The sequence below is a fragment of the Tachysurus fulvidraco genome, chromosome 20, assembly GCF_022655615.1.
Source record: "Tachysurus fulvidraco isolate hzauxx_2018 chromosome 20, HZAU_PFXX_2.0, whole genome shotgun sequence".
Classification (NCBI taxonomy): domain Eukaryota; kingdom Metazoa; phylum Chordata; class Actinopteri; order Siluriformes; family Bagridae; genus Tachysurus; species Tachysurus fulvidraco.
This window is the reverse complement of record NC_062537.1, coordinates 767,624-775,107: the sequence shown is the minus strand read 5'-3', so window position 1 is coordinate 775,107 and position 7,484 is coordinate 767,624. Positions and strand designations below refer to the sequence as shown.

The 7,484-nt window shown below is 43.0% G+C and overlaps 1 long non-coding RNA gene across 1 annotated transcript; it reads left to right on the top strand.

The window, feature by feature from the left end:
• Positions 1–1,092: 1,092 nt before the first annotated feature.
• Positions 1,093–2,762, top strand: LOC113650337. The gene is made up of 2 exons (XR_003442381.2): positions 1,093–1,456; positions 1,632–2,762. It is a non-coding gene; the product is annotated as an uncharacterized LOC113650337 (long non-coding RNA).
• Positions 2,763–7,484: the final 4,722 nt, after the last annotated feature.

Below are 7,484 nucleotides of genomic sequence, written 5' to 3'. Positions count from 1 at the left end.
TGAGCGTGTCTGTGTGTCTGTGTGTCTCGGTGTGAGCGTGTGTGTGTCTCTGTGTGCGTCTCTGTGTCTGTGTGTCTCTGTGTGTGTCTCGGTGTGTGTGTGTCTGTGTGTGTCTCGGTGTGTGTGTGTCTCTGTCTGAGCGTGTGTGTGTCTCTGTGTCTGTGTGTGTGTCTGTGTGCGAGCGTACGTGTGAGCGTGTGCGAGCGTACGTGTGAGCGTGTGCGAGCGTACGTGTGAGCGTGTGCGAGCGTACGTGTGAGCGTGTGCGAGCGTACGTGTGAGCGTGTGCGAGCGTACGTGTGAGCGTACGTGTGAGCGTACGTGTGAGCGTACGTGTGAGCGTACGTGTGAGCGTACGTGTGCGTGTGTAGGAGACGATTTGAGACTTGAACACTTAATGTTCAACTGTTTAATAAATTTCTCCAACTTAAATTCAGCCTGTTGCTCTGATTCAGTTCTAGTTTAGTTCTTTACACTAAAAAGCTCCTTTGGTTTGTTTCTTTGCCTTGTGTAGGGCCGTGTGTCCGTGTGTCCGTGTGTCCGTGATGTAAATGTGTCCGTGTGTCCGTGTGTCCGTGATGTAAGTGTGTCCGTGTGTCCGTGATGTAAATGTGTCCGTGTGTCCGTGATGTAAGTGTGTCCGTGTGTCCGTGTGTCCGTGATGTAAGTGTGTCCGTGATGTAAGTGTGTCCGTGTGTCCGTGATGTAAATGTGTCCGTGTGTCCGTGATGTAAATGTGTCCGTGTGTCCGTGATGTAAATGTGTCCGTGTGTCCGTGATGTAAATGTGTCCGTGTGTCCGTGATGTAAATGTGTCCGTGTGTCCGTGATGTAAATGTGTCCGTGTGTCCGTGTGTCCGTGATGTAAGTGTGTCCGTGATGTGTGTCCGTGATGTAAATGTGTCCGTGTGTCCGTGATGTAAATGTGTCCGTGTGTCCGTGATGTAAATGTGTCCGTGATGTAAATGTGTCCGTGTGTCCGTGTGTCCGTGATGTAAATGTGTCCGTGTGTCCGCGATGTAAATGTGTCCGTGTGTCCGTGATGTCCGTGTGTCCGTGTGTCCGTGATGTAAATGTATCCGTGTGTCCGTGATGTAAATGTATCCGTGTGTCCGTGATGTAAATGTATCCGTGTGTCTGTGATGTAAATGTGTCCGTGATGTCCGTGTGTCCGTGATGTAAATGTATCCGTGTGTCCGTGATGTAAATGTATCCGTGTGTCCGTGATGTAAATGTGTCCGTGTGTCCGTGATGTAAATGTGTCCGTGTGTCTGTGATGTAAATGTGTCCGTGATGTCCGTGTGTCCGTGATGTAAATGTGTCCGTGTGTCCGTGATGTAAGTGTGTCCGTGTGTCCGTGTGAAAGGATGAAACATTCTGATGAAGTTCACTGGTGTGGAATCTCTAGTGCTGATGGTCGAGCGACATGGTGACTAAAGCAGAAGCTGTAAATACAGGTGTAACAGATGAGCAGCACATTTACAGTCTCACACACACACACACACACACGCACACAGACACATGCATACACATGCATACACATACACACACACACACACACACACATACACACACACACACACATACACACACACGTTATTTGTGTTAATCTTGTCAGTGTGTCTGCTACAGTAGTGTGACCTCGGTGTGACCAGCACCGGACAGGACCGTGTCCTCTGTACATGGGCCGAGTCACCTGTGTCCCCGAAACCCATGAAGTCAACAGGAAATGTTTAGAGAAGATCCTCCATCTGCTACATGAAAGGAACCCGAGGCCTGAGAGATGGAGAGGAGCTCCGAAACAAATGGCACCCTCTGAAGACCAGCAGCTCGATGGCCACAGAACAGCCCGCTCCTGCTGAGAGGGATTCTCCTTAGCTGTGTTTTCACAACCTCACACGCGCGCACACACACACACACACACACACACACACACCCCTTTTTACTTCCTCATAATAAACGTGAGTCTAATGAGAGATCAGAATATTGTGTAATACAAACAAAGCAATCAGTCAGTAAGCGAAACGTCAGTGACGACCAAATCCGCTTCGTGCTTCAACAACAACAAAGAACAAACTTCCTGTGAGAACGACAAACGTTTATATTTTAGCCGATTGAGAGTTAGACAATCTATTTACGAGGCGTCTCTTTGTGGCCTGTTTATCTGATGAAATGCCTCGATAAAATGTGACGGATTTCAAAAGCAAGGAGGCGGCGAGCTGGAGGAAGCAGAGAGGAGCGTATTTACAGCAGCTGGTGATGGATTTCCTCTCAGTTCAAACAGTCAGGCAGCAGAAAGCTCTCCATCACACACACACACACACACACACACACTGCTGGGCTTTTGATGTCACACTCATTCCGACTCTGTTTGTTCTGCAGTAACAGAGACTTCTGAAGACACAAAGCCACATGAACATCTGAAGTGGGGAAGGAGCTTCATGATGTCGTCTCTGTTAGTCACAGATTTATCGTGTCTTCACATCTCTGTGCTCCTGATATTTTATTATTATTATAGTATTTGTTGTAACATGAATTTAAAACACTGACCGAATAAAACTGACTTGAGCTGTGTGTGTGTGTGTGTGTGTGTGTGTGTGTGTGTGTGTGTGTGTGTGTGTTTAACTGAAATGAAAGTGGCTTTAATCATAAACGGTCCACTGTAGAAGAACACACACTGTTCTCATGTCAAAGCCTGTGGCTTCCTTAATAAATGGAAAAAAATATCCTTCTTCCTCAATAAAGCAGGACATTTGATGGGAATTATGTCCTCCTGTGATCTTCTGGAATCTTCAGGGTCAAAAGTTGACAGTGTTTATGTGTTTGGGAGGAAATATCTGTCTGTAATTCTGCTAACTCTTCTGTCCTGAGGAACGCCTCGGCTTCACCTCTGACTGGTACAAAGCTCTGAATCTGGAGACTCCTTACTTCCCCACCTCAGCTGTTACCATAGAAACGATTAAAGAAGAGCTCCTGACCAATCAGAATCCAGAAGAGTGTTCTGTGGGAGATGTGAGGAGGCTGTAGAGGGTCAGTGCAGGTTGGATGTTGTGTGTGAGGATCAGTGGCTCACTGCTAAAGCTCTCGTCTCGTGTCCCTGCTGTCGCTGGTTCAAACCTGCACCTGGTTTCTTTTCTCCCTGAACCTCAGTGACATGTTCTACACCATGAAGACGTCACATAGAGACGTGTGCAGTCGCTCAGCACCGGTGGCTCAGTGGGTGTGTGGTGGTGACGGTGTGTGTGTGGTGATGAAGGTCAGGGTTCGAGTCCCAGGTCTTGAGACTTTGAGATCATTTTATTGGAGTGTAGAACAAATGTGATGCTGAGAAGAAATCAGTAAAATAATGTAGTGAAGTCAAACAGTCCAGAGCAACAGTGTGAAGTCTCACAGTGTCAAAGTTTTATACTCAAATGTAACGTAGAGTAAAAACCAGCAAACAGGAAAGAGATGGAAATATATAGGAAGGAAGAGAAAGATAAAGAGAGATATATAGGGGGGGGTGATATATAGGAATAAGGATAAATTAGAAAAAAGTGTGTATGTATATAAGAAGTTAATAAATAAATAAATAAATGGAAATATATAAATAAATATAAATATAAATGTATGAATAAATAAATAGACAAGGCCCCGCCCAAAGTAACATAACCCCACCCTTCACCTCTCCAGGAGCCCCAGGTGGGACCTGCTGGCTTTCACTCTCTTTCTCTCACTTTGCCAGACTTAGAGCCCCACTGGGTTCCGGCCCCTCAGCTCCCCTGCAGGTGGTCTCGATCCTGTGTGGCGTGACACCACAGAGGGACGCACCCTTAGACATCTGAGCTATCAGAGCTTTCTGACAACGCTGCTTTTTTTTAAACATTTATCTTTCAGTTCACGTCACCGCTCCACCTTAAAGTGGTCCTAAAACTCACCTGAAGCGGGACGTGAACCCTGATCCTCCAGGTGAGAGACCTGCTCACCTGCCCACTGAGCCACCAGGACCTGCTGGCTGCTTGTCTGCTCTTGTTAAACATTTATCTTCTTCTTTACACCAACAAGCTGCTTCAAAGTGTGTTTATAAAGAAGTTTCACCTGAAGCAGGACGTGAACCCTGATCCTCCAGGTGAGAGACCTGTTCACCTGCCCACTGAGCCACAGGGGGACGCCGACACACTGCTGTTTGTGACATTTATATTGTTCTTCACACATGATGAGTGATCAGACTGTAAAAGATTCAGCACAGGGTTTCTTCAGCTGAGACTTGAACCAGGAGCCACACAGTGAGAGAGCAGCAGCACAGCCTGGGTCTGAACACACCAGACAACCAACACCTGCTGAACACCAGCTTCTTCTAGGGCTTTATCTTTTAGTACATATGCACACACACACACACACACACAAATACACACATACACATACACATACACACACACACACACACACAAATATATACACACACACACACGTACACATACATACATACACACACACCCACACACACATATACATACATACGTGTGTGTGTGTGTGTGTGTGTACTCTGTCAGTAGTTCAAATGAGACAGGAATTGAGAGCCTGTGTGTTAAATCATCAGTGTAGACGTTTCATCCTACTTCAGGTTCATCTTCAGCTCCTGGTGACCCAGTAAACAGGTTTCAGCTGTTCACAGTTCAGTGTCACTGGAGGTTTCTCGCTCTCCTTGTGTGGAGGCGTGTGGGTGATATTTTCTCGCCTCTGTCCAAGTTCACTTTGAACACAGGGCCTTCAGGGCAGTAGACATTGCTTCAGAACAGAATTGGGGACCGGATCATCAATACAATAACATTTTATAAACACACACGTCACAACAACAAGGTTCCTCTTACACACACCCACAGGGTTTTATTCCTTTTACACCGCAGCAGTTTTCCACTGGTTACAATTGAATATTTATTAAAGAAGGTCGTCTTCTCTTTCAGTCATTTTTAATGTCTACAAAGCTGCTTTATCAGGAATGAAGGATCGCTCTCGGTGTGAAGGGTCGATTCAGAGAGAAGCCGGCGTTTGAGATTGCGTCCACGTTTGTGCAGTGTGTAAACACTGTGTTGTGGGCGGAGCTTAAAGTGAGACAATATGCCTTGTTTGTTTTCCCATCGGGTTTCAGTGGAAAGTTGAACTCGGCTCTCGTTTCTTACATCCAACGAGATTAACCTCTGGTAGTAAAAGTTATCAAGAGATCAGAGGTCAGGCGACACAGCCTCTGTGTGTGTGTGTGTGTGTGTGTGTGTGTGTGTGTGTGTGTGTGTGTGTGTGTGTGTGTGTGTGTGTGTGTGTGTGAGAGAGAGAGAGAGAGAGAGAGACAATGCTCCAGGTATCAATGAGAATATTATGTCTAAATGTGACCGTTGAGTCTGAGACGTGCCTCAGACAGATTGTTGTGGAATCGACTGAAACCTTGAAGTTTCTCTGTGTAATAATTTAAAGGTGTGACACATGAGCGTGTTTTTGCTCTGAAGCGAAGGTCACATGAGGTCACTCTGGACTTTGTGTCACTTATTGGAAAATGCAGTTAAAGTTGATTCGATTAACGTGAACGCACGCGTGAGCGACGAGGATCCGGTCACGCTGAACAAGTCCTTGTGTGCTGACAGTTTTTTAAACGTCTGATCAAAGACGAGCGCTAACTGACCCAGAAAGCTAAATCCAATCAATTTGACATAGTTTACCATCAGCTACACACCAGATCACAGACAGGAGGATCCAGTCTGTCGCTTTGTGGTGATGAATTCTCTCCAACAGTAGAGCAACGTCACATCGGCTTTACGTTAACGAGCCCGCTCTGATGCCTTAGCGTTTCTATAGTAACGGTGATGTGTATGATGGATGCTCCATGCAAACCTGTACGAACCTGAAGGAGTCTCCGGCGTCAGCAGTCTGAGGTAAAGCTGTAAACGTTTCTGTGTCTTATTTGTTTCTCTTGTTAAGCTGAAGATGTAGAGAGGTCTGTTTCTAGCTGCTTCACAAGAGGAAATGTAACAATAAACGGACAGAAAGTACAGCGTCTTTCTGTAATTGCTAATAAATAGTAACGGTTAGATTTCTGCTGGAACAGGAACTCCATGGCTTCATGACATCTTTGCTGTGGAATTTGTTCTCGCATCAAATAAAAAAGAATGAAATATTCGCTTCATGTGGTTAATGATGTAAATCTGTATTTCTGTTCGAATCGTAACGAGATAAGACTTTAGCCCTGTTTCGTATAACGGATTTTATGGTTAATCGGAAGAATAGTAAATCGGGGGAACGAGAACAGGGAGACGTTTATAGCGACGCCGTCACTGTTAAACTGATCATTACCTTCACTGCAAAAATATGAAGTGCTGCATCGAGTTAACGACGTTACGCATGAACACACGTTACAGAGGCTACAAAAACGCACGAGTTTCTCAGCTCGATCGTCACCGAAGGTTCTCTGTGATCTTATTGATAGATGAACACGAAGAAGGAGATACGTGAGCTGAGACACGGCAGCCGAGGGGAAGCTTCACGGTCCTGCTGGAATAAACCTGCTTTCATCAGAAGAGGAAAGAAGGAACGGCGTGTTTGTCCACGGCAGAGACGCACGTGGAGCTCAGCTCGTCCTCCCTCCACGCTGCTGGTTCAGGGTTAATTTCAGCAGTAATACAGGACACCGGTGTGATACAGACACACAATACAGACTTTACATCACAGAGCAGAACAAAACGATCACAATCTGTGTGTAGTGAAAAGAACAGAAAGTGTCAGGATTTACAGACTGATTACTGCTTTTAAAATGACCTAAAACTCTTTCAGACTGAAAAGAGCTTATTTGAGAATAAGAATATTTGTATTTAATTATTATTATTATTGTTGTTGTTGTTGTTGTTGTTGTTGTCATTATTATTGTTATTATTATTATTATTATTATTTGTTGTTGTTGTTATGATTATTATAATAATAATAATAATAATAATAATTATTATTATTATTATTATTATTATTATTATTTATTGTTGTTGTTGTTGTTGTTGTTATTATTATTATTGTTATTATTATTATTATTATTATTATTATTATTTGTTGTTGTTGTTGTTATGATTATAATAATAATAATAATAATTATTATTATTATTATTATTATTATTATTATTATTTATTGTTGTTGTTGTTGTTGTTGTTGTTGTTGTTATTATTATTATTATTATTATTATTATGTCTAAATAATTATTATCATTCCTCGTGGATTCTATGTTAATATTTAAATTTAAGCTTCAATGTTTATCACGTTTTAATTATTATTTTATTATTATATATTTTAGTATTTTTTAATTAACTTATCACAATTATTCATATTATTGAAGCATAATAATTAAAGTGCAGAGAAGTAAAAAAATATTTAGTCAGCTATTCAAATTTAAACTCACGGACTAAATATTATTGTTGTTGTTATTGTTGTTGTTGTTGTTGTTTAAGTTTTAAAATGATGTAAATCATGAATAT